Here is a 24,974-nt window from a genome sequence, read left to right on the forward strand (position 1 = left end):
TGATTTTGCAAACTCCCCTCTCCCGCTCTCTGACCACAATCTTCTTTCATTCTCTATAAAGAACTGCCAGGCTGCTCAGTTCACCCCCACTGTCCAGACTTATAGAAACATACAGGCCATTAACACCCAGAAACTTCTGAAGAACTTGCAGTCTTCATTGGCCCCTATCTCCTCCCTCTCATGTCCTGATTCTGCATTGAAGCATTACAATGAAACACTTCAAAGTGCCCTGGATGAATTTGCACCCCCTATAAATAGAACACCACAACGCAGACGGCGACAACCCTGGCACACGGTGCAAACACGTTTCCTGCAGCGGTGCTCCAGGTGCGCCGAACGTCTGTGGAGAAAATCCAATCGACACGAAGATTTCATCCATTTTAAGTTTATGCTTAGAACATACAACACTGCCCTTCACCTCTCCAAACAAACCTATTTCAACACCCTCATCATCTCACTGTCCAATAAACCGAAACGTCTCTTTGACACTTTTCATTCTCTACTCAATCCAAGAGTACAGGCCCCAACCACGGAGCTCCGAGCTGACGATCTGGCCAATTACTTCAAAGAAAAAATTGACCAGATCCGACAGGAAATTATCTCCAAATCCCCTCATACCATGCACTGTCCTCCCTCCCCCACTGCATCTAACTCACTCTCTGATTTTGAACCAGTCACAGAAGAAGAAGTAAGCAGGCTCCTTGCATCTTCTCGCCCAACTACTTGCACCAGTGACCCATTTCCGTCACATCTCCTCCAGTCCCTTTCCCCTGCTGTCACCCCTCACCTAACTAAAATATTTAACCTCTCTCTCTCTTCTGGTATTTTTCCCTCCTCATTTAAGCATGCCATCATACATCCACTACTTAAAAAACCATCCCTCGACCAAAACTGTGCCGCTAACTATAGACCTGTCTCTAATCTTCCCTTCATCTCTAAACTCCTGGAACGCCTGGTCCACTCCCGTCTTATCCGCTATCTCTCAGAAAACTCTGTTCTCGACCCTCTCCAATCCGGTTTCCGCTCTTTACACTCCACTGAAACTGCCCTCACTAAAGTCTCTAATGATCTGCTAACAGCTAAATCAAATGGTCATTACTCCATGCTAATTCTCTTGGATCTCTCTGCAGCATTCGACACTGTGGATCATCAGCTCCTCCTCACTATGCTCCATTCCATTGGCCTCAAGGACACCGTTCTCTCCTGGTTCTCCTCCTATCTCTCCGACCGCTCCTTTACTGTTTCTTTTGCCGGTTCCTCCTCCTCTCACCTTCCCCTTACTGTTGGGGTTCCTCAAGGATCGGTTCTAGGCCCCCTCCTCTTCTCCTTGTACACTGCCCCTATTGGTCAAACAATCAGTAGATTTGGTTTCCAGTACCATCTCTATGCTGATGACACCCAATTATATGCTTCTTCTCCTGACATCACGCCAGCCTTTCTAGAAAACACTGGCGATTGTCTAAACGCTGTGTCTAATATCATGTCCTCACTATATCTGAAACTGAACCTGTCAAAGACTGAACTCCTTGTGTTTCCTCCCGCTACTAATGTACCTACACCCGACATTGCCATTTCCGTCTGTGGTTCCACTATTACTCCCCAGCAACATGCCCGCTGTCTTGGGGTCATACTTGATTCCGAGCTTTCCTTTGCCCCCCACATTCGATCACTGGCTCGCTCTTGTCATCTGCACCTCAAAAACATTTCTAGAATTCGACCTTTTCTTACTTTTGACTCTGCAAAAACTCTTACTGTTTCTCTTATTCATTCTCGTCTCGACTATTGTAACTCTCTTCTAATCGGCCTCCCTCTTACAAAACTCTCCCCTCTCCAATCTGTCTTGAATGCTGCAGCCAGGATCATATTCCTCACCAATCGTTACACCGATGCCTCTACCTTGTGCCAGTCATTACACTGGCTACCCATCCACTCCAGAATTCAGTATAAACTTATTACCCTCACCCACAAAGCCCTCCATGGCTCAGCACCACCCTACATCTCCTCCCTTGTTTCAGTATACCACCCTACCCGCGCCCTCCGTTCTGCTGATGACCTGAGGTTAGTATCCTCAATAGTCAGAACCTCCCAATCCCGTCTCCAAGACTTTACACGTGCCACGCCAATTCTTTGGAATGCACTTCCCAGGTCAATACGATTAGTCCCCAATCCCCACAATTTTCAGCGTGTCCTGAAAACGCATTTATTCAGACTGGCCTATCGCCTCAACACATTAACCTAACCTATTCCTGTGTGGCAGAGCCAAAAGTTTTACCATAACCAGGTTCCCAGCATCATGTTCCCACATGCTTTATGCATCCATTAGCCCTCTGTGTCTGTACTGTTACACACTTAACATTATGGCTGGTCCATACAATCAGGGCAACTGTTACCACCCACCTTTCGTGTCTACCTCTTTCCTCATAGACTGTAAGCTTGCGAGCAGGGCCCTCACTCCTCTTGGTATTTGTTATAATCTACTGTATGTGATTATTGTTATGCTGTAATGTCTATTGTCTGTACAAATCCCCTCTGAAATGTAAAGTGCTGCGGAATATGTCGGCGCTATAAAAATAAAATTTATTATTATTATTATTATTATTATTATTATTATTATTATTATTATCCTGATATCATAAGGTAGACCTGGTTATATTACTGTGCTCCAGCCTCCTAGGGTCAACTGGCTTTGGCTGCAGTTCTGAACATAGGTATGTCTTACACTGCTCTACTGTTAGACTCAGGCTCGGACTGGCCCATAGGGTAGCAGGGGAATCCCCCGGTGGGCCCCTGTGCAGATATGGGCCCGCAGCCCCACTGCATGCGCAGTACTTGGCATAGTTCACTTGATTCACTCTGTACAAAAAAAGCAGCATCTCATCATTCATTAACCAAACTACCCAGTTTATTATTATATAGAGATATAGGTAAACTTGTGAACAAGGTTAGTGTAATATTTTATGCAGGTGAAAAGTGGGCCCTCCCACAATCAATATTACAGGTGGGCCCCTAGCACCCCAGTCCGACACTGGTCAGACTCCATTTTGCTGGACCTGGATCATCATCTTAACGACCAACCTTCATATGCATATGAAGACTTCCAGGTCATAGACGCAGGGAAAAATACCGGCGCATGCGCAGTAACGATTATATGCTTTGCCCACAGTTTGGCAAAGCATACTGCGCAAGCGCCGGAGGCCTTTGCAATGCGCAAGCGCTGAAACAATATGTGAATGCAGGAAGAAGAAAGAAGAAATGCGTAGAGCAAGACAGGGAGGGGGGAGCAGGCGAATAAGCCCCGCCCATCGGACCGTACCGCAGCAATTTACATACATCTGAACCAATATAAAAAAGGTATTTATGCATGAAAGGTGCGGGGTCAGGGGGAAGCAAAAGTACTAAGAGAATCCTTATGTGACACACAATTGAATGATATCATTATATGATATCTCAAAAAAGGGGTGATAGATTCCCTTTAACCTGTTAAATGCCGTTGTCAATCTCTGACAGCGGCATTTAACTCGCGCTTACTGAAAGGGCATCAGAAATCACACCCCATGATTGCTGGTCACCGATGGGTCGGCATGACAACCAGAGGTCTCCAGCAGACCTCTGTGGTTGTCATTGCTGGATTGCTATGAGCGCCACTCGGTGGTCGGCGCTCATAGCAAGTGAGCATTTTTGCTACACACAGGCGATCTGTATTGGATTATCAAAGCTTCTAGTCTGTCATGGAGACTATTGAAGCAAGTGAAAAGTAAAAATGTTTTTAAAAGTTTAAGGGTTTGTGCAGACCAGTAGCGTAACTACCGGGGGGCAGAGGGGGCAGTGGCCCCGGGCCCTGCGCTCTGAGGGGGCCCACCCGGGCTACGCTGCTGTAACTGTATCTGCAAAAAAAAACCTGTTTGGGAGAGAAGAACAGACAATTTGCGGCGCCGTAAGTGCGTAAACACAATATTGTAGTCTTTAAAGGGTGCACAATTTTATGCACTCACCTGATAGAAGACTAATATAGCTTTAGATTATGTATCCTCAAAAATCCTTCCTTTTGGGATACTTCCCAGAAGACAGGGCTTGCAGCTTGCCTCGGGTGGATCCAAGTGAAAGAGCCAGGTTCAGGCTCACACAGGATGAGTAAATCAAGAAAGGAACATCCAGCCCATAAACGGCAGCGCTTCCCAGGACTCACATCCAAAGATGATATTCCATATTTTTTTATTTCATAGGTTAAAAAAGAGATACAACGTGTTCGGATACAGTGTATATCCTTCATCAGGTATCATAAAAACACAGCACAAATCCTAATAGTATAAAATTCAGTTACACTTATATATAGTAGCAACCTTTTCTCCCAGTCTCAGAAACTTTATTTAGGGTGTGGACCAAGTTCAGGAACACACCCACTGATTGATCCAACCTTGACAACATAGATGCAAGACGGAAAAAAAAAAACCTCAAGGAAAAAAACCCAGAGAGAAAAAAAAAAAAAAAAAGAAAAGCAAAGTTTGTAACGTTGATTTGTAACTGTATCTGCGGCAGAGCAGTGAGAATCGATCATTTTGCTCTCTTCTACGCTATGTTCTCTTCTCTGCCACAGGACCTGTGATGAGGTCACAGGAGGGGAGGAGTCAGGGGTCACATGATCAGGGGCCTCAGTGTATGCAGGACTCTGCTGTGCTGGTTGTCATGGTGCTGGATGAGGGAAAGTTTGTGTGGGGTCAGGAGGGGTTTACAGGGTGCATATAGCAGAGATGTGTGTACACAAGGTGTACGGAGCGGATCCGTGTGTGTACGAGGGGTACGAAGCCGTGTGTGTACGAGGTGTACGGAGCAGAGCTATGTGTGTACGAGGTGCATGGAGTGCAGCCATGTGTGCACGAGGTGTACGTAGCAGAGCCGTATGTGTACGAGGTGTATGGAGTGCAGCCGTGTGTGTACGAGGTGTGCGGAGCGGAGCCATTTGTGTATGAGCGAGGTGTACAGAGCAGAGCTGTGTGTGTACAAAGTGTACGGAGCCGCATGTGTACGAGGTGTATGGAGCGGAGCCGCGTGTGTATGAGTTGTACAGAGCGGAATGGCGTGTGTACGAGGTGTAAGGAGTGGAGCCACGTGTGTACGAAGTGTACGGAGCGGAGCCGCGCGTGTACGATGTGTACAGAGCGGAACGGAGTATGTACGAGGTGCATGGAGCAAAGCCGCATGTGTACAAGGTTTACGGAATGGAGCCATATGTGTACAAGGTGTACAGAGCATGGCAGCGTGTGTACAAGGTGTACGGAGCAGAGCCGTGTGCATACGAGGCCTAGAAAGCGGAACCGTGTGTGTATGAGGTGTGCGGAATTATGCGTGTACAAGGTGTATGGTGGGGAGCATTCACACCTCCCAACCGTCTCGATTTTGAGAGAGTCTGCCCCGGACGGGAGCTTACTTTTCCCACGGACACAGGAGTACACAGCAGAGCCCCGAGGAGCACTTTAAAATTCGTGACGCTCCACCGGAAGTGATGTGCTGGAAGCTGACCGGAAATGAGGTAATTTCGGGAGTTTGTGACGGAACCATGGAAGCACTTCAGGGAATGCTTCAGATCCATCACTGTGTCTCCTCCGACAGCGCGGACAGCGGGATTGCCTTGGGCTCGGGTATGTCGGCCATTTGAGCGGATCATGATATGTCCTGCATCGGGAGGCTCAGGTGGGCACTACAATGGGAGCCGGGCTGCTATAGTAACTTTATAGAATCGTTCTTTCTTTCTCTCTCTTAGGAACGGCGGAACGCACTAAATAAATAAATAATAAAGTGTGTTCGCCGCTCGGGGTCCACCGTGCAGTAGGTGTTAAAAACCGCTGCTAAACAATGGCAGACATGCTATATGGCAGTATAATGCGCTCGGGTTCAACATCACCCGATGAGCGCGGAGCAGACACTGTTAAACTCACAGAGGCGCTGTAACAAAAACATACAAGTATACACTGAGCCAGTTAGACTTCACTGGACTCAGTGAAATTGCACCATTCACACATCTAGCAAGAATAGACTATACTAGCGCATGGCCGAACGGCCATGCGGCCCTTTTATAGCCTCAGGAGTAACTTGCTGCGAAGCAGTATGTGAGGCTCTGGACTCCTGCTGTGTAGCCGCAGGAATCCGATGCCTAACATTAACCCCCCTCCTAGGGCCTCCCTCCCTTCCTGGCAAAATTTTTTGCCACGTACCACCTTATGACCCACAGAGGCGTAATCCTCAGGCTCGTCCGCAGACCAGCCTGATGCCCCAGCAGATGACTTGAAAAACCGGGACATGTGAATTGGTCCGAGAGAAGGCACGTGGAAGGCATCGGGGATGGCTAAGTTGCCAGTAGCCGAAGTTGGAGTGGGGCGCCGAAGTGTGTCGGTGGGCATCTTCATTCTCACTACAGAGATTTGAGTGACATGTGGGGTGTGACCCAGACCGTCGCGGACCTCCATTGCCCGGTCTGCCACCGGCAAGGGACACGGTAACCCAGCCGACCTCTGTTTAGAGGATCTACTCCGAGCACAGGAGGCGCATGCCTGAATATATTTTTTAGTGTCCTGAGCCCTGTGCGGCCACCAATAAGAGCTAGCCAGGAGTTTTGTGGTACGCTTGTAACCAAAGTGACCACCCACCCTTGACGTGTGTGCCCACGTGAGAACCTTGGACCGGAGGTGAGGCGGAACAAAGGTTTTGCTCGGCGGCACTGGTTCAAGGACGACAGGAGTCATGAGCTTCAGATTCCCAGTGAGGGGTGCGGAATGATCCGCTGGCACCTCCACAGAGGCTACTTGAACACTGCCCCCCATGCACCTTCCCACACAGTCCTTGCTCCAGCCCAGTATACTCCCTCAGGACCACTCAATATGGGGAGAATGGCAACGTAACCAGAGGAGTCCGAGAAGCACCTGGTCGATGCCCTTAGGCATGATGAGCAGGGACAACATCTCGCGATGAGACGGGGAGATTGAGAACCCCAGGGGGTGCTGTCTGGTGGGTAATCTGAGACTGTAAGGTAGATCCTTTAACCACCCTAACAGTCACAGGGTGAGGAAGTGGCACCAGTGGAATGGCGTGCTTTTGGGCAAAGGCTGAGGACATAAAGTTTCCCTCTGCCCTAGAGTCCACTGTGACCTCTACCTCCCAGGAGGAAGCCCCGCTATCAAACGTCCCTCGGAATACTGGTTTGGAGGAGAATATTTTCATATTAGGTAGATCTCCACCAACTGCCACCGGAGATGAACATTTTTTCGACCGCTGCGGACACCTATTAGTCAGGTGGTCCGACTGTCGACACAGGTAGCAGCAAGTGGGACCCTGTGCCGGACGTGATTTCAGACCGGTACGGGACACGTCCATGGGTTCAAGAGGTAAAACTTCCAGATCAGGAGGCTCCAGCAATTCGGAGAAGCCAGGAGTCGACCTAAACTTCTGTCTGGATTGAGTGCGCTCCAGCCCGCGCTCCGTAAAATGGAGGTCTATACGGGTGGAGATCGCTATCAACTCTTCCAGGCTGATGGGAACCTCCATGGTGGATAAGGCATCTTTGACATGCTCAGCCACTGGACTCAGTGCAATTGCACCATTCACACATCTAGCAAGAATAGCCTATACTAGCGCATGGCCGAACGGCCATGCGGCCCTTTTATAGCCGTGCGCTGCCGGGACCATCCAGATCTCTGAGATGGACCAATCAGATCAGGAGAAGGACCTGAGCACGTGACTCCCGACCTCCAATGGGAGATCGTCTCATGAGCATGCTCAGAGGAGCGGCAGAGGGACTTAGCCGTATGTGGAGTCGGGAAGGAATTTTTTTCCCCAATGTGAAGCTTACTGTTTGCCACATGGGTTTTTTTTGCCTTGCTCTGGATCAACACGTTAGGGCAGGTTAGGATAGGATATGGGTTGAACTAGATGGACTTAAAGTCACCCTTCAACCTTAATAACTATGTTACTATGTAACTTGCTGCAAAGCAGTATGTGAAGCTCGGGACTACTGCTGTGTAGCCGCAGGTATCCGACGCCTAACACTCTCTCTCTGTTCTTTCTTTGTCTCTAATCTTTCTTTCTCTCTCTGTTCTTTCTTTCTTTCCCCTCTTTCTCTCTGTTCTTTCTTCCTTTCTCTCTGTTCTTTCTCTCTCTCTCTGTTCTTTCTTTCCTCTCTTTATCTCTCTCTGTTCTTTCTTTCTCTGTTATTTCTCTCTCTCTCTGTTCTTTCTTTCTCTATAATGTAGCCCCCTTCATATGGTATAATACAGCCCCCCCAAAGAATATAATGTAGCCCCTTCAGAATATAATGCAGCCCCCCTCATAGGGTATCATGCTGTTCTCCCTCATACGGGGTATCATGCTGCCCCCCATATACGGGGTATCATGCTGCCCCCCTCATGCAGGGTATCATGCTGCCCCCTCATACGGGTATCATGCTGCCGCCTCCCCCCCATACAGGGTATCATAATCATGCAACTAGGACTCACTATATAAATAAAAAAAAGCTATACTCACCTCTCCTCCTCGCTCCCACGCTGATTTCAGCAGCGGCTCTGCTCTGATGTCAGGAGCTGCGCTGCAGTCAGACCGGCACACAGCGGGGATGCGATGAAGTGACGTCATCATGCAGAGGAAGAGGGTAATGATGGGAGAGGGAGCGTCATGTGACGCTCTCTCTTCCATTATTGCGGTGTGCACTGGGGGGCCGCGCTGACACCACAATAATGGAATATTTACATATATATATTATATAGATTATTTTTGGCAACAGCGCAGTCATCTGCTGAGGTTCTCTGGTTAGGGGCCCACTCAGAAGTTTCGCCCCACGAACCAAAACCATAGCTACGCCTCTGGTGCAGACGTTTAGTGTTTGGCAGCGCTTTGGACGCAGCACATGTCCACTATGTCCAAAGCGCTGCCGGCTATTGAACTCAGGTGATTCCGCATGTGATCACTGAACCGTGTAGAATCACCGCATCCAATACATTATAAGGGTGACATTTATTTTGCGGAGACTCGCGTCTCCACAAGATAAATTGACATGCTGCGGTCTGTAAAGAACGCATGTCCGTCTCCGCAGGTGATCCGCTCGCTTCGGTGCATGCATAGAGGGCATGGGATTTCTTAAAATCCCATCCACTATGCTGTAACATCCGGCCGGTACGGGTTGGACGCTGCGGATGTACACCGCGTCAAACCGGCAGCGTTTACTGACCATGGGAATGTACCCTGAAATACCTCCCTTTCACCCCATTCAAGATAAAACAATTAAAAAAATGCACATATTTTGTATTGTCGCGTTCAGAATCGCCCGATCTATCAAGATATAAAAAGTATTAACCTGATCGCTGAATGGCTTAGTGAGAAAAAAAATCAAAACGCCAGAATTATGTTTTTGGTTGCCTCAACATTGCACTAAAATGCAATAACGGGCAATCAAAAGATCTTATCTGTACCAAAATGGTATAATTAAAAATGTCAGCTCTGCGCACAAAAAATAAGCCATCAACCAGCCCCACATCACTAAAAATGGAGATCCTATGGGTTTTGGAAAATGGCGCTTTTTTTTTTTACCAAAGTTTGAATTTTTTTTCACCACTGAAATAAAAAAGAACCTACACATGTTTGTTGTCTATGAACTGGTAATGACCCAGAGAATCATAATGCCAGATCAGTTTTGGCATTTGGTGAACATTTTTAAAAAAAATCCAAAAAGCAGTTGTGGAATTGCACTTTTTTTGCAATTTCACCGTACTTGGAATTTTTGTTCCCATTTTCCAGTACACGATATGATAAAAAAATGGTGTTGTTTAAAAGTACAACTCATCCTGCAAAAAACAAGCCCTCACTTGGCCATATTGACTGAAAAATAAAAAAGTTATGGCTCTAGGAAGAAGGCGAGTGAAAAACAGAAATGCAAAAACGAAAAAGGGCTATGGCGTGAAAGGGTTTAAAAAACACTTTAAAACAGAGGATTCCCTCACATACTTTTTCTTTGAGTCATAGGGATGGTGATTTTATCTTTTATGTCACAGATCATTCAGTGTACTTTTGAAATTATTGTAGAAAATCTGTAATATAAAAAAAACTTTCCAAACACTCATCGTAGGAATGTAGCCTTTAGGGTATGTGCACACGTTGGGTATATTCCGCAGAAACTTCTGCTGAAAATATTCAACTTGTCCACATAAACCTAGATCAAAAGATTATTTTTTCACTTATGTTTGTAGACTATTGAACTGACTAGATGTGATTTAGGCGTCATTACACACATATTTCTGAACCATTCTAGGCCAGGACAAGATGGGCTAATTTCACTGCCTGCATATGGGCCACAAAGCCTGGACTGACTCCATGTCTCCCAACTTGAACTTTGTTTGAATGCCCACTTCATTAGGCAAATTTCAATCAGATGAAGTGATCATGCACAAACACCAATTTTAGTCTGATTGGATAGAAATTGCTCAGATATCTGTATACTTTAATACACGTCTGTTTTTTAAGGACAGCAAATACGGACATACACACACACATTGTATTCATGTGCACGTCAGGTTTTTCACACGGACCGTGTGTCCGTATGAAAAACCCACAGACATGTCAGTTTTTTTCTTGGGTGGCTGAGGACTGATGTTGGTAGCCTGGGGGTGGCAATATCTCTGACCCCTTCTCAGGCTATTAATATCAACCCACAGCTGTCTGTTTAGCCTTTGCTGGTTTGAATTTATAATGGTACCCTACATCACTTTTTTCTGGGATCCCCCATAAATTTACCAGAAAATGCTAAGCAAACAGCTGGGAGCTGTTATTATTAGCCTGGAAACCTTATGAGGTATAGTCCCTTATCCAAAATTATTAACATCAGCCCCCAGCTGTGGGCTTTCCCTCTACTGTTTAATAAAATTGCACGGGAGTCCATGCCATTTTTTTATTTAATTCTTTATTTAACACAGGAGTTACACAGCTGCTGCTGAATACAACTCCCATCATTGTCTCCTGGTCGCGCTGATCTCAGCAGGAGCAGGAGACAATGATGAGAGCTTCCTTCAGCTGGCGCCTGGGATCAGCTGTACTGCTTTACCCAGGCACCGGTACATATCACACGGAGATATGGATGGCACATGGATCTGAAATACGGACACAAGGACCACGGACAGCACACAGACACATGGATGCCATATACGTACATACGGATGGCATGCGGACACAGACCAATGATCTCACCAGTGCTGGACTTTCCTATATAGGAATCAACAGGATGTGTAAAGGAGGCCTTAGCTTGGCTTACCACATTTAATCTGGCCATGCATGTTAGATGAGTATGATCAACCGAAGCATTAACTGGTCCTCAGCTATCTCAGCTGACTCTCCCATAAAAAGGAGTCCTCTATTGGCATTCCTGTGTTCTCTTTGAGAAAGCTGCTGTCAGTCGGTGGCTCATCTCAGGAAAAACAACGCAAACATCCATCTGAAACAACACATGTGAGATAGACATCTCTGCCGACCATCAGTTGGCCTGCGCCCTCGTACACATTAGACTGTCAGCTGAACCCTTCGATATCAGCGGGATCGGCCAACAGTCAAGTGTGTTTGAGGATCTTTAGTTTAAAGGGGTTGACCGATCTTCTGCTTAAACACCGCTGTCAGTCTATGTGACTGCAAACTTCTGAATCCTGACAGTGTGCAGTTGGCACTTAGTTTTTTTGGTATTGTCATTGAGAGGTGACAGTCACGTGCAATTATGTAATTTGCATGCATGCAATCATGTACTGACTAGATGTGCTCGGCTTCTCACCATTCATTTGTAAGCCAGGTACATCTAGTAGAAACTGGCTGGAAATATGTTAACTGCCCACTCTCACTGGCAGTACTGGTGCGCACTGCATACTCTCAGGATTCAGAAGTTTGAACAGAGTGACTGCTGACTTTTATCAGAAGAATGGACATCACAATGCATTTTTGCTGAATCATTTCTTCACAAACTAGCTAAACGAGGTTGAACAGATTGATGAGCGGATCATTCCAAATTCAAATTTGCCAACTTAGCAGAATTTTCTCCAAACATTCAATCAAAATGAGAGAGTGAGAGATTGATAGCTAACTGTATGTATGATATCGGGAATCTACAAGGAAATCAGACATTGAGCTATCAATCAAGCTAAAGAGGCTGGTACTGATAGGGGAAACGACCTTAGGAAACAGAATTGTTAAGTGCTCTGCTACGTCAAGAGCACTTAAAGCCTATTTGTGACCTATAAGTTAAAATGCTAATCACACAGCAACAGATGGAAGATGAAAAGATGTTTATGGATTTACATTTAAATACCTGTATGCCCAAATACGTAGTTTTTGAGGGCTGATCTTACCGACAGATTCCCTTTAAAGGGAACAAGGTCAATTTACACGGATCGACTGTAGATATGATATGATCTCTGATTGGTAATCTTTTACCGATAGGCAGTTGTTTGAATGACTGTTTACATAGGCAAACCAAAGCAATCTGTACTAGCTCAGTGCACATATGCTGCCATAGTTCTCTCATAGTTTGCACCTTTGAGAATGATAACATAATACACTACACAAAAGATCATTTCACTCGATGAACAGGCATTGAAAAATCACACATTTTTACACAATGAGGAATTGCGCAAGAATTTTGCGAATTTCAGCAGTTTCATGACAGTTTTAAGATGCTCCAACAAAATGAGCATAGATGGGGAAGAGCGTGGGCTGGATGAGGATATGCCGGACTGTCAACTTCTGCAAAAGGGGCATCCTCAACTGGAGAAGCATTTCTAGCACTCGCCTCTGCTCAAAAGCGCCTGTGAGCCCTTCCTGAAGTCTGGGCATGCACATTGCCAGTCTTATTTACTTAGCCCCATTGTCTCTTCATGAGTAATGCTGAATTTTGAAATTTCCGCATGCTTTCCGTGATCCCTTAAAGGAAATCTGTTAGTAGATTAATGCTATGTAATCTGAGATGTAGCATAATGCACTTCCCAAAATACATTGCTCCTGGCATTTGAGACAGACAAGATATACTTTCTATTTTCTTTACAAGAGAAGTGTAAAATCTCCAGATTTCCGAAATGTAAATGCACCTGTCTACCGTACGTCACAAAGTGTGCATGTTCTAAACAATATATAGATTATTTTTGCTCACTCCCTTGTTGTCTGATATTACGCTAGCAAAGCAGGCATCTCCCCCCACAAAGGGATCATTTGGATCTTTATGATTTAAGTAGCCTAAAAACTCTGATATTGAACGGTGATGCTAAAATAGGCTATTATCAATGAAATAGCTGGCAGCCATCTGTGGTGGTGGCTAATCTCTTAGGAAACAAAAGGATTAGCAGTCCGAAATCAGACATGCCAGATCCTTACCTTCCCCTGACATCATCGATTGAGGGACAGTCGAAGGCACCCATACTCATAAGACTTTTGGTAAAACCTGTCCATATCACCAGATTTAGTGTAAAGGAGATTGGAGCCTTAAGGCAAGAATGGTATTACTAAGCCTAAAACCACCCCATGTAAAAGTGTATGATGTCATTCATTTACAAATTTGTTAGTGTCCTGATTGGGTGTATTTTTTGTCTCCATTGTGGACACCAATTCACTTTGGAAATACACTTTAAAATATTAGGTGCTTGCCCCTGGATACAGCAGAATTCAAATGGCATATTTCTAATGTGTTTTGCTCATATCTCACTGTGGGAAGGGTCAGCAGAAGTTGGCACGCTGCCAACCCATTCTGGCTGAAAGGATATCCTGCCATTTTGGGGGAAAGTACAGAAACTTCTGGCAGTGACAGGAATGTGTAAGTAAGTATAAGGTTTCCTTGTTTAAGGCTATGGTCACACTATCAATATTTGGTCAGAAGTTTACCTCAGTATTTGTAAGCTAAAACCAGGAGTGGAACAATCAGAGGAAAAGTAAAATAGAAATACGTCACCACTTCTGCACTTTTCACCCACTCCTGGACAGCCCCCACAGCAATTAGAGTGGGGGCTACATGGGTTTGTGGCACTTAAAGTTTAACCCCCTTCACCACCAAGGGTGGTTTGCACGTTAACTCCCGGGCCAATTTTTACAATTCTGACCACTGTCCCTTTATGAGGTAATAACTCTGAAATGCTTACATGGAACCCGGTGATTCTGACATTGTTTTCTCATGACATATTGTACTTCATGTTAGTGGTAAAATTTAATTCAAATAACTTGCGTTTATTTGTGAAAAAAATGGAAATTTGGTGAAAATTTTTAAAATTTCTCAATTTTCCAACTTTGAATTTTTATGCCCTTAAATCACAGATATATGGCACACAAAAAACTTAATAAATAACATTTCCCACATGTTTACTTTACATCAGCACAATTTTGGAACCAAAATTTTTTTTGTTAGGAAGTTATAAGGGTTAAAAGTTGACCAGCGATTTCTCATTTTTGCAACACCATTTTAATTTTACGGACCACATCACATTTGAAGCCACTTTGAGGGGTCTATATGATAGAAAATACCCAAAAGTGACACCATTCTAAAAACTGCACCCCTTAAGGTGCTCAAAACCACATTCAAGAAGTTTATTAACCCTTCAGGTGCGTCACAGGAATTTTTTTGAATATTTAAAAAAAAGAACATTTAACTTTTTTTCCCCCAAAAAATACTTCAGGTTCAATTTCTTTTATTTTACCAAGGGTAACAGGAGAAATTGGACTGCAAAAGTTATTGTGCAGTTTGTCCTGAGTACGCTGTTATCTGATATGTGGAGGGGAACTACTGTTTCGGCGCATGGCAGAGTTCAGAAGGGAAGGACTTTTTTACTTTTTCAATGCAAAATTGGCTGGAATTCAGATCGGACGCCATGTCACGTTTGGAGAGCCCCTGATGTACCTAAACAGTGGAAACCCCCACAAGTGACCCCATTTTGGAAACTAGACCCCCCCAAGGAACTTATCTAGATATGTGGTGAGAACTTTGAACCCACAAGGGCTTCACAGAAGTTTATAACGTACAGCGGTACAATTAAAAAATCATATTTTTTCCACAAAAATGATCTTTTCACCCCCAATTTTTATTTTCCCAAGGTTAACAGGACACTAAAAGTTGTTGTACAATTTGTCCTGAGTACGCTGATACCCCATATGTGGGTGTAAGCGACTATTTGGGCACATGGCAGAGCTCAGAAGGCAAGCAGCGCCATTTGACTTTTTTGGCTGGAATTGAGATCGGACACCATGTCGCGATTGGAAAACCCCTGATGTACCAAAACAGTGGAAACCCCCCACAAATGACACCATTTTGGAAAGTAGACCCCCCACGGAACTTATCTAGATGTGTGTTGAGCACTTTGAACCCCCAAGTGCTTCACAGAAGCGTGAAAGTAAAAAAATCATTTTTTTCCACAAAAATGATATTTTTGCCCCCAATTTTTTACTTTCCTAAGGGTAACAGGAGAAATTGGACCCCAAAAGTTGTTTTGCAATTTGTCCTGAGTAGGCTGATACCTCATATGTGGGGGTAAACCACTGTTTGAGCGCATGGCAGAGCTTGGAAGGGAAGGAGCACCATTTGACTTTTTCAACGCAGAATTGGCTGGAATTGAGATCAGACGCCATGTTGCATTTGGAGAGCACCTGATGTGCCCAAACAGTGGAAACCCCCCAATTATAACTCCAACCCTAACCCCAACACACCCCTAACCCTAATCTCAGCCCTAACTCTAGCCCTAACCCTAGCTCTAGCCCTAACCCTAATAGGAAAATGGAAATAAATACATTTTCTTTTAATTTTATTATTTTTCCCTAACTAAGGGGGTGATAACGGGGGGTTTGATTTACTATTTATGGCAGTTTTTATGTTTGGCAGCTGTCACACGCTAAAAGACGCTTTTTATTGTAAAAATAGTTTTTGCATCACCACATATTGAGAGCTATAATTTTTTCATATTTTGACCCACCAAGTCATGTGAGGTTTTATTTTTTGCGGGACGAGTTGACGTTTTTATTGGTACCATTTTTGGGCACGTGACATCTTTTGATCGCTTTTTATTCCTATTTTTGTGACGCAGAATGAACAAAAACCAGCGTTTCATGAAATTCTTTTGGGGGGTGCGTTTACACCGTTCCGCCTGAGGTAAAATTGATAAAGCCCTTTTATTCTTCAGGTCAGTATGGTTACAACAATACCTCATTTAGGTCTTTTTTTATGTTTTGGCGCTTTTATGCAATGAAAACAATTTTATATAAAAAATAATTATTTTTGATTCACTTTATTCTGTGAGCTATAACCTTTTTATTTTTTTGCTGATGATGCTGTATGGTGGCTCGTTTTTTGCGGGACAAGATGACATTTTCAGCGGTACCATGGATATTTATATGCGTCTTTTTGATCGCGCGTTATTGCACCTTTTTTTAGTCGGTATGATAATAAATCATTATTTTTTGCTTCGTTTTTTATTTTTATTTTTTAAGGGGTTCGCTAAAAGGGTTAACTAATGGGACAGTTTTATAGGGCGGGCCGTTACGAACGCGGCGATACCAAATATGTGTACTTTTATTGTTTTTTTTTTTATTTCCAAAAAATGAATTAATTTGGGAATATTTTTTTTTTTTAATTTATTTAGCGATTTTTTTTAAAAAAATTATTTTTACACTTTTTTATAACTTTATTACATTGTCCCAGGGGGGACATAACTGTCATGTGACAGATCGCTGATCGGTCACATCACAGATCACTGTGACAGAGCAGCGATCTGTCACAGGCACTACACAAGGCTTCCTTGTGCCTGCGCTTGTGCGCCTGATCCTGTGGGATCGCTCCAGAACGCAGGCTCCCGAGTGCTGGTGAAGGTGCTGTGGAAAAAAGAAAAAAAATTGTCATTAATATCATGCTATTGATTAGCCCTGGCTAAAAAAAAAAAGGTTACACATGTAAACCTTTTTACTTAGTAAATTCTGGTAGGAATAGTTACCTTCTTGTCAACATTGTCTATCGGAGGAACGTCAGGGCTCGTGCGTATTTGTAGCGGCTCCTCCGTCCTCCTGATCCACTAGGGGCCTGCATCTCCTTGTTAAACTCCTTCTTGAAGCGATCCCGCATTGACCGCCACCGCAACTGAACTTTTTTCCCTGAAAAGTGAAAGCACAAATTCTGAAACATTACTGAACTGTGAATACTTACGCTTTTCAGTCTGGGCTCGAGGATGGAGTTCCTCCCAATTATACACCACTGCCTGGCAAACTTCCTCCCAGAGTCGTCGAGTTACTTGGACATTAGCATGGAAGCGGTCAGCCATATTCCAGAGTGGCTCACGCTCTCGTACTTGATCGATGAGGAGGTCTACATCGATACCCACCTCCTCACCGTCAGAATCGTGAGTATGCTGTGAACCCTGTTTAAAGACAAAAAAGAAAAACATTACACTCAAATCATCAACATAAAGTACAAACCTTTACAAAAAAAAAAAAAAACTTACTCGAGGGTGACCGACGCGATGGTGTTGCTGACGACTCTGGGAGGCGCTTGGAGGAACTCTGGATCGAGCACCACAATCAGAAGCCTTTAATTAAATAACAAAAAGTAAAATGATGTGCTTTGATGTTGGCATGTTTCTGGTGTACAGTGACGTGTATGAGGATCTGTTTATGCGATGCATGTAAAGATACTTACACTCTGTGAGCCCGCTGCAGGGATTTCTCCACCCTGTCCATCTCCTTCTGGAACACCATCTTGTTCAGCTTCCTATTAAACAAGAATGCATATATAGGGTTATGTGTACCAAGAATGTTATGACAAAAAACCTTTAAAAATATTTACCTCAGCTCGCTGCCAATGTGAGGGAGGGCTCCCAGAAGAAGACATCTCTGGCCAAAAATCTGCAAGAACAAAGAGTTGTTAGCTACTACACAAAGCATAGTTTAAGCTTTCAGGCCTTAATACTTACATTATGGGTGGCAGTGACTGGATTCCCGCTGGGTCCTATTATGGGTGGCAGTGACTGGGTTCCCGCTGGATCCTGGCAGTGGTGGCCTGGGCAACTTCCTGCAAGAAATAAACTGGATTTAGTAAATATTTTTTATGTGTGCTACGAGGATTTTTAAAACAAACAAAGAAAAAAAACTATTTTGATTTCCACCCTGACCCCCCCAAAAAAAAAATACCGCTATGCCCCCCAAAAAAATTCTAACAGCTTTATACTAACACACCCCTTGCTAATTACCTCTCCCTACAGTATTTCCCAAGAAATTTCCAAACCCAACCAAGTAGTACCTTGCAAACTACATTGCACAATTTAAATCCCTGCCCACACTTCTGACCACAGCTGTAAGTTTTTAAAAACACTTGTACAATGTAAGAACACCATTAACCATTTGTTTAGACCATGGTTTTGAAAAATAAAACCTCAAACACCTATCTAGAGCACAACATTAAATAACCACCTCAGGTGCTTTCTAGCGAGACATATCCCAAAATTTTAAGGTTACCTTGGTGAAAACATACTTCAGATGGCAAGGTTTTGGAATAATGTTTAATAAATTTTTTTTTTAAGTTAAATATTTTTTTTAAGCTGGTTTAAAACAAAAAAGGAGCTAGACAGCTCTCTATTTAAATACTGGAGGTGTGCCCGATGCTATCGCATCAGGAGGGAAGTGTGTGTGAGGTGTGTGTGTGTGTGTACATGTGTGTGTGTGAGTACATGTTTGAGTACATATGTGTGTACGTGTGTGTGTGTGTGTATGTACATGGTGGGCAGGCAGCGGCGGGTCTGGTGGGGGGTCCGGCGGCGTGGCCAGCAGCGGCGGCGGTGCGGGGGTTCAGCGGCGGCAGGTCTAGCGGCGGGAGGGTCCTGGCGGTGGCCAGCTGGCAGGAAAGACCGCGGTCTTTCCTGCCAGCTGTGATGGGGGTGGGTGGGCAGGCAGCGGCGGATCTGGCGGGGGGGGTCCGTCGGCGGCGGCATGGGGTCCGGTGGCGCTGGGGGGTCCTGGCGATGTCCCACTGGTGGTACTGTGGAAGGACCTGGTACCACCAGCGGGTGCCATATTCAAATACCCATCACTTGGGTATTTCATTATGGCGGTCGGCGCGGTGGATTGTGGGATTCGGGAACATCCAGACGGAAGTGGATGACAGACAATTTAAGGCAATTATATATATATATAGACTATAACATAATGAAAAACAAAAAAAGGAGTGCTTGCGTGGAAACGCTGAAACTCACACTGAAACTCTTGCTGGATGGATGTCAAAGCCGCTGTGTGGCTGGCAAATCCGGTGGGTGGCTGGAAAATCCGGTGGGTGGCTGGCAAATCCAGTGGGTGGCTGGCAAATCCAGTGGGTGGCTAGAAGGCAGTTGTCATGATCCCAGTGCAGGTTTTTGAGCTGCACGTCAGGGGTTAATGTCTGGAGCTCAGTGCAGGTTTTGACCTGCACACCTGGGGTTAATGATTGTGGCCTCTTTTTGGTTCTGGGAGAGCTTCTTAAACCCCTGGGAAGCTCCAATCCCTGCCAGTTATACTTTTGCCTTTGGCCGAGTGTGCTGACCTCTGTGTGCCTGTGCCGGTTCGTTGTTATAGCTTGTTTATATGGTTCTGACCCAGTTTTGTTTCCCGTTGTGAGTTTGCCTGTTGATTCTGTACTGCATTACCATCTCTGTATATGACTCATTGCCTGTGATCTGAATACTCTCTGCTCGTCCCTCTTGTACCTTGCAGCTCTCTCTGTGTATGACTCATTGGCTACGTCCTGACTATCCTTCCCGTCTATGCCCCTTGGTAACTTTGTCTCACAGTTACCCTGCTAGGAGTTCTCTTGCAGCTTCTAGCTCTCTGGAGTTTAGGCCACGCCCCTAGCAGTCACGTGCTTCAGGTCCTGCTGTTCTGAAGTACGCATCTACTCGGCTGCTGCCTGCTCCACAGGTATCTTTGAGCACAGTTCGCTTTACTCAGGACACGCGCACTGGCTCAGTGAGCAAGTTCAGTGCGGTGTTCCTGACATTATAACTGGCCTTGAATGTTTTTTTTTTTTCTCCTCACTTCTGCAGCATGGACCCAATGTGTGCTTTATCAGAGCAGGTGAAATGCTTTACTCAGTCGCTGCAGAAGCTTAGTTTGGAACACCAAGCTCTGGCCCAGTCCCAACAGCAGGTTGAGGACTCAGTTCAGGGGGTACTTTCCGCAGGCTTCCAGCAGGTGGGGAATAGAGATGTCATTTTAGTCCCACCCGAATCCCTGGTTAAATTGCCAGATATGTTTTCTGGTAATAAAGATGAATTCAGAGCATTTAAGGAGGGCTGTAAGCTCTTTTTCTCTTTGAGACCCCGCTCCTCTGGGGATGAGAAACAGAGGGTGGGGGTGGTTATGTCCCTGCTTAGGAGGTCCCCACAAGCCTGGGCATTTTCACTTTTCTCTTCTGCCCCGGAGAGAATGTCTGTGGACACGTCTTTTGAGGCCTTAGGGCTTATTTATGATGAGCCTGATAGAGTGCGTTTGGCTGAGGACAAGGTGATGAGTGTCTGTCAGGGGGAGCACTCGGCCGAGTGGTTCTGTACTGAATTCAGACGTTGGGCAGCCGAGATTTCTTGGAGTGATGCCGCCCTTCGGGGGCTGTTCCGTAGAGGCCTGTGTGAATGTCTGAAGGATGCCTTGGCACTCCATCCTCCGCCTGACTCCCTGGAGGATGCCATGACCCAAGCAGTTCGCATGGATCGCAGACTGCGGGCTAGAGGCGTTATGCAACTGGAAACACCATTATTCTTCAGTGGAGATGAGACCCGGAATCTTCCTGTGGCTATAGAGGTGAGCGCTGTCACCTGTGAGGAAAAAGAAAGAAGACGCTGTCGGGAGAAGCAGTTGTGCTTCTATTGTGGGGAACCTGGACACTTGAAGAAGGACTGCCCCTCCTGTCCGTCATCCTCCAAGATGGCGGGAAATGACTAGGTCTGGGTAGTAGTCGAGGAGGCTACCCTGACCTTCAGGTACAATTTTCCTCACGTGCAAAAATGGTGCTGCAGGAGGAACTGGAACTTGATAATGGTCCGGTTCAGACTACCGCCTTTGTTGACTGTGGCTCTGCTGTGAACCTGATTGATGCCTCTTAATAAGATAGGGACAGTCAGGCTTCAGGATCCTGTTAAACTTGTGGCAATTGACTCATCCCCTCATACCCAGGACGATATCTGTTGCAGGTCTGAACTTTTTTCTCTAAAAGTGGGTTCCACTAATGTGGAAAAACTAAGTTGTCTTGTGCTAGATAACTTGCCTGCAGGACTGGTACTGGGGATGCCTTGGATTCAATGCCATAATCCTACCATTGATTGGGTTACAGGGGAGATCACTCAATGGGGATTCAAGGATAAGTGTGGTAACCTGGGACATCTTGTTAACGCTGTTAAATCCATATCTGTGTCGTCTGTCGGTCTGGAAGGTATTCCGGAGTACCTGAAGGATTTCGAAGATGTTTTTTCCGAAAGTGAGGCTGAGGCGCTGCCACCACATAGACCCTATGATTGTGCCATTGATTTAGTACCCGGAGCCAAGTTACCTAAGGCTCGATTGTTCAATTTGTCCAGGCCTGAGTGCCAAGCCATGAAGGAGCACACTGAGAGTCTCCGCAAAGGGCATATCAGGCCTTCTGTGTCACCTGTGGCAGCAGGATTCGTCTTTGTGAAGAAGAAAGATGGTGGTTTGCGGCCATGCCTCGACTTTCGGGAACTGAACAAGATAACGGTTAGGAACACTTACCCGCTTCCCCTCATCCCAGACTTATGTAACCAGTTAGCTGGGGCCCAATGGTTCTCCAAGTTAGATCTCCGGGTGCCTACAATCTGATAAGTGTTTGGGAAGGGGACGAGTGGAAAACTGCGTTCCTCACATCAGAAGGACTCTTTGAAAACCTGGTAATGCCGTTTGGGTTAACTAATGCACCCGCTATTTTCCAGAATTTCATCAATGTTGTGTTTTGTGACCTGATAGGCCATTTTGTTATTATTTATTTGGATGACATTTTGGTGTATTCCCCAGACAGCCAATCTCACTTGCAACCTCTACAGACAGTTCTCCAGAGACTCAGGGAGAACCAATTGTTCGCTAAATTGGAAAAATGTTCGTTTTTTGTACAGGAACTGTCTTTTTTGGGGTTGATTGTGTCCTGTGAGGGGTTTCGTATGGATCCTAAAAAGGTGCTGGCGATCGCTGACTGGGTTCAGCCTCGAGATCTCAAGGGGCTCCAGCGCTTCTTAGGATTTGCGAACTATTATCGAAGATTCATTAAAGGTTTCTCACAAGTGGTTAAACCACTCACGGATCTTACCCGGAAGGGCGCTGATGTAAAAAATTGGTCTGTACTCGCTAAGGAGTCCTTCTCAGCTATTAAGAAATGTTTCATGTCTGCCCCGGTGTTGGTACAACCAGACCCGTCCAGACCGTTCATTGTGGAGGTGGATGCTTCTGAAGTGGGGGTGGGGGCTGTGCTGTCCCAGGGTCCGGCCACCCTTACCAATCTCAAACCCTGTGCCTTCTTCTCCAAGAAGTTCTCTTCAGCTGAGAAAAACTATGATGTAGGCAATAGAGAACTTCTTGCGGTCAAGCTGGCGTTTGAGGAATGGAGGCACTTTTTGGAAGGGGCGGCTCACCCTATCACGGTTATCACAGATCACAAAAATTTGGCATACCTTGAATCTGCTAAGAGGCTTACTCCTAGACAAGCCCGTTGGTCACTTTTTTTTTCACGATTTCAGTTCTCCATTACTTTTCGACCGGGGTCCAAAAAATGTTAAAGCGGATGCCCTGTCCAGAAGTTTTACTCAGTGTCACCCCCTGAGCCGCCGTCCTCCATTCTTCACCCAGGGGTGGTAGTGGCGGGGGTCTCAACTGAGTTGGAACAAGAAATTCTAAGGGCTCAGGCCCTAGCTCCGGCAACCAGGCCAGGGGATAAACTGTTTGTTCCAAATTCATTGCGGCCTAGACTTCTGCAGGAGTTTCATGAGTCTAGGCTAAGTGCTCATCCAGGTATCACGGCCACTAGAGAGGCAGTAGCCAGGGGTTTTTGGTGGCCTTCACTAAGGTCTGATGTCAAGAAATTTGTTTCTGCTTGTGGCGTGTGTGCCCGTTCCAAAAGCTCGCATAACCGCCCGGCTGGGGAACTCATACCTTTACCGGTTCCTGATAAGCCGTGGACTCATCTTTCCATGGATTTCATTACCGGCCTTCCACCTTCCAGGGGCAATACCGTGATCTGGGTGGTGGTGGATAGGTTTTCTAAACAGGTCCATTTCATTCCATTGGCAGCATTACCCTCAGCAGAAACATTGTCAAGGTTGTTTGTGCAGCATGTGGTCCGATTGCATGGGGTACCCCTGAATGTTGTGTCTGACAGAGGTGTGCAGTTTGTGGCCAAATTTTGGAGGGCGTTCTATATGAAATTGGGCATCTCACTCTCCTTCTCGTCGGCATATCACCCAGAGAGTAATGGTCAGACAGAACGCACCAATCAATCCCTGGAACAAATTCTCAGGTGTCTGACCTCCGCCAGACAGGAGGATTGGTGTGATGCTTTACCGTTGGCGGAATTCGCTTTTAACAACCTGGTGAGTCAGTCCACCAACATGTCCCCATTCCTGATTAACTATGGGTTTAATCTGCATTTTGGGGTGTTTTCACGGGTGGATTCTGGTTGTCCAAGGGTAGAGGGGTCCATTCAACGGTTAAAAAACCTCTGGGCTGAAGTCCAGCATAATATCTCTCGGGCCCAGGGGAGGTACAAATATTTTGCTGACAAAAAGAGAGCCTCGGGAGACATGTTTCAGGTGGGAGAGAAGGTTTGTCTTTCCACACGTAACATCAACTTAAAGGAACCATCAGCTAAGTTTGGACCAAAGTTCATTGGTCCGTACGAGATTATTGAGATAATCAACCTAGTGGCATATAGGTTGCGTCTCCCCGCCTCCTTAAAAATATCCAATGTGTTCCATAAATCTCTGTTGAAATCCATAGGGTCTGTCAAAGAGGACTCCGAGCCTGTTGTTCCTCCAATGCTGGTGGAGGGTCAATTGGAGTATGAGGTCGGACATATTGTGGACTCTCGACGGGTGCGCCGCTCTTTGCAGTACCTGGTCCACTGGAAGGGATATGGACCAGAGGAGTGCCCATGGGTCCCTGCTCGCTCTGTACATGCAGATCGCCTGGTTCGGGCTTTCCATGCCAAGTACCCGGGGAAGCCTGGGGGCCCAATGGCCCCCCCGTTGAGAGGGGGGTACTGTCATGATCCCAGTGCAGGTTTTTGAGCTGCACGTCAGGGGTTAATGTCTGGAGCTCAGTGCAGGTTTTGACCTGCACACCTAGGGTTAATGATTGTGGCCTCTTTTTGGTTCTGGGAGAGCTTCTTAAACCCCTGGGAAGCTCCAATCCCTACCAGTTATACTTTTGCCTTTGGCCGAGTGTGCTGACCCCTGTGTGCCTGTTCATTGTTATAGCTTGTTTATATGGTTCTGACCCGGTTCTGTTTCCCTTTGTGAGTTTGCCTGTTGATTCTGTACTGAGCTACCCTCTCTGTGTATGACTCATTGCCTATGATCTGGCTACTCTCTGCTTGTCCCTCTTGTACCTTGCAGCTATCTCTGTGTATGACTCCTTGGCTACGTCCTGACTATCCTTCCTGTCTATGCCCCTTGGTAACTTTGTCTCGCAGTTACCCTGCTAGGAGTTCTCTTGCAGCTTCTAGCTCTCTGGAGTTTAGGCCATGCCCCTAGCAGTCACGTGCTTCAGGTCCTGCTGTTCTGAAGTACGCATCTACTCGGCTGCTGCCTGCTCCACAGGTATCTTTGAGCACAGTTTGCTTTACTCAGGACACGTGCACTGGCTCAGTGAGCAAGTTCAGTGCGGTGTTCCTGACAGCAGTCTTGCTCCTCTGGTGTCTTTAGTGAGAATGGATGAATCAAGCCCTATACCTTTCCTATGTGGGGGGGGATTGGCAGGTGTTT

General features: G+C 45.8%; 1 protein-coding gene across 2 annotated transcripts in view; it reads left to right on the forward strand.

Annotated features, from left to right (window-relative positions):
- LOC141091342 (retinol dehydrogenase 7-like) overlaps window positions 1-24,974 on the forward strand; it is a 56,424-nt gene that overhangs the window by 1,088 nt on the left and 30,362 nt on the right. The gene's annotated exons all lie outside the window — the stretch shown is intronic.

The sequence above is a fragment of the Dendrobates tinctorius genome, unplaced genomic scaffold (genome assembly GCF_039654945.1).
Source record: "Dendrobates tinctorius isolate UK_male_01 unplaced genomic scaffold, ASM3965494v1 ptg000051l, whole genome shotgun sequence".
NCBI classification, from domain to species: domain Eukaryota; kingdom Metazoa; phylum Chordata; class Amphibia; order Anura; family Dendrobatidae; genus Dendrobates; species Dendrobates tinctorius.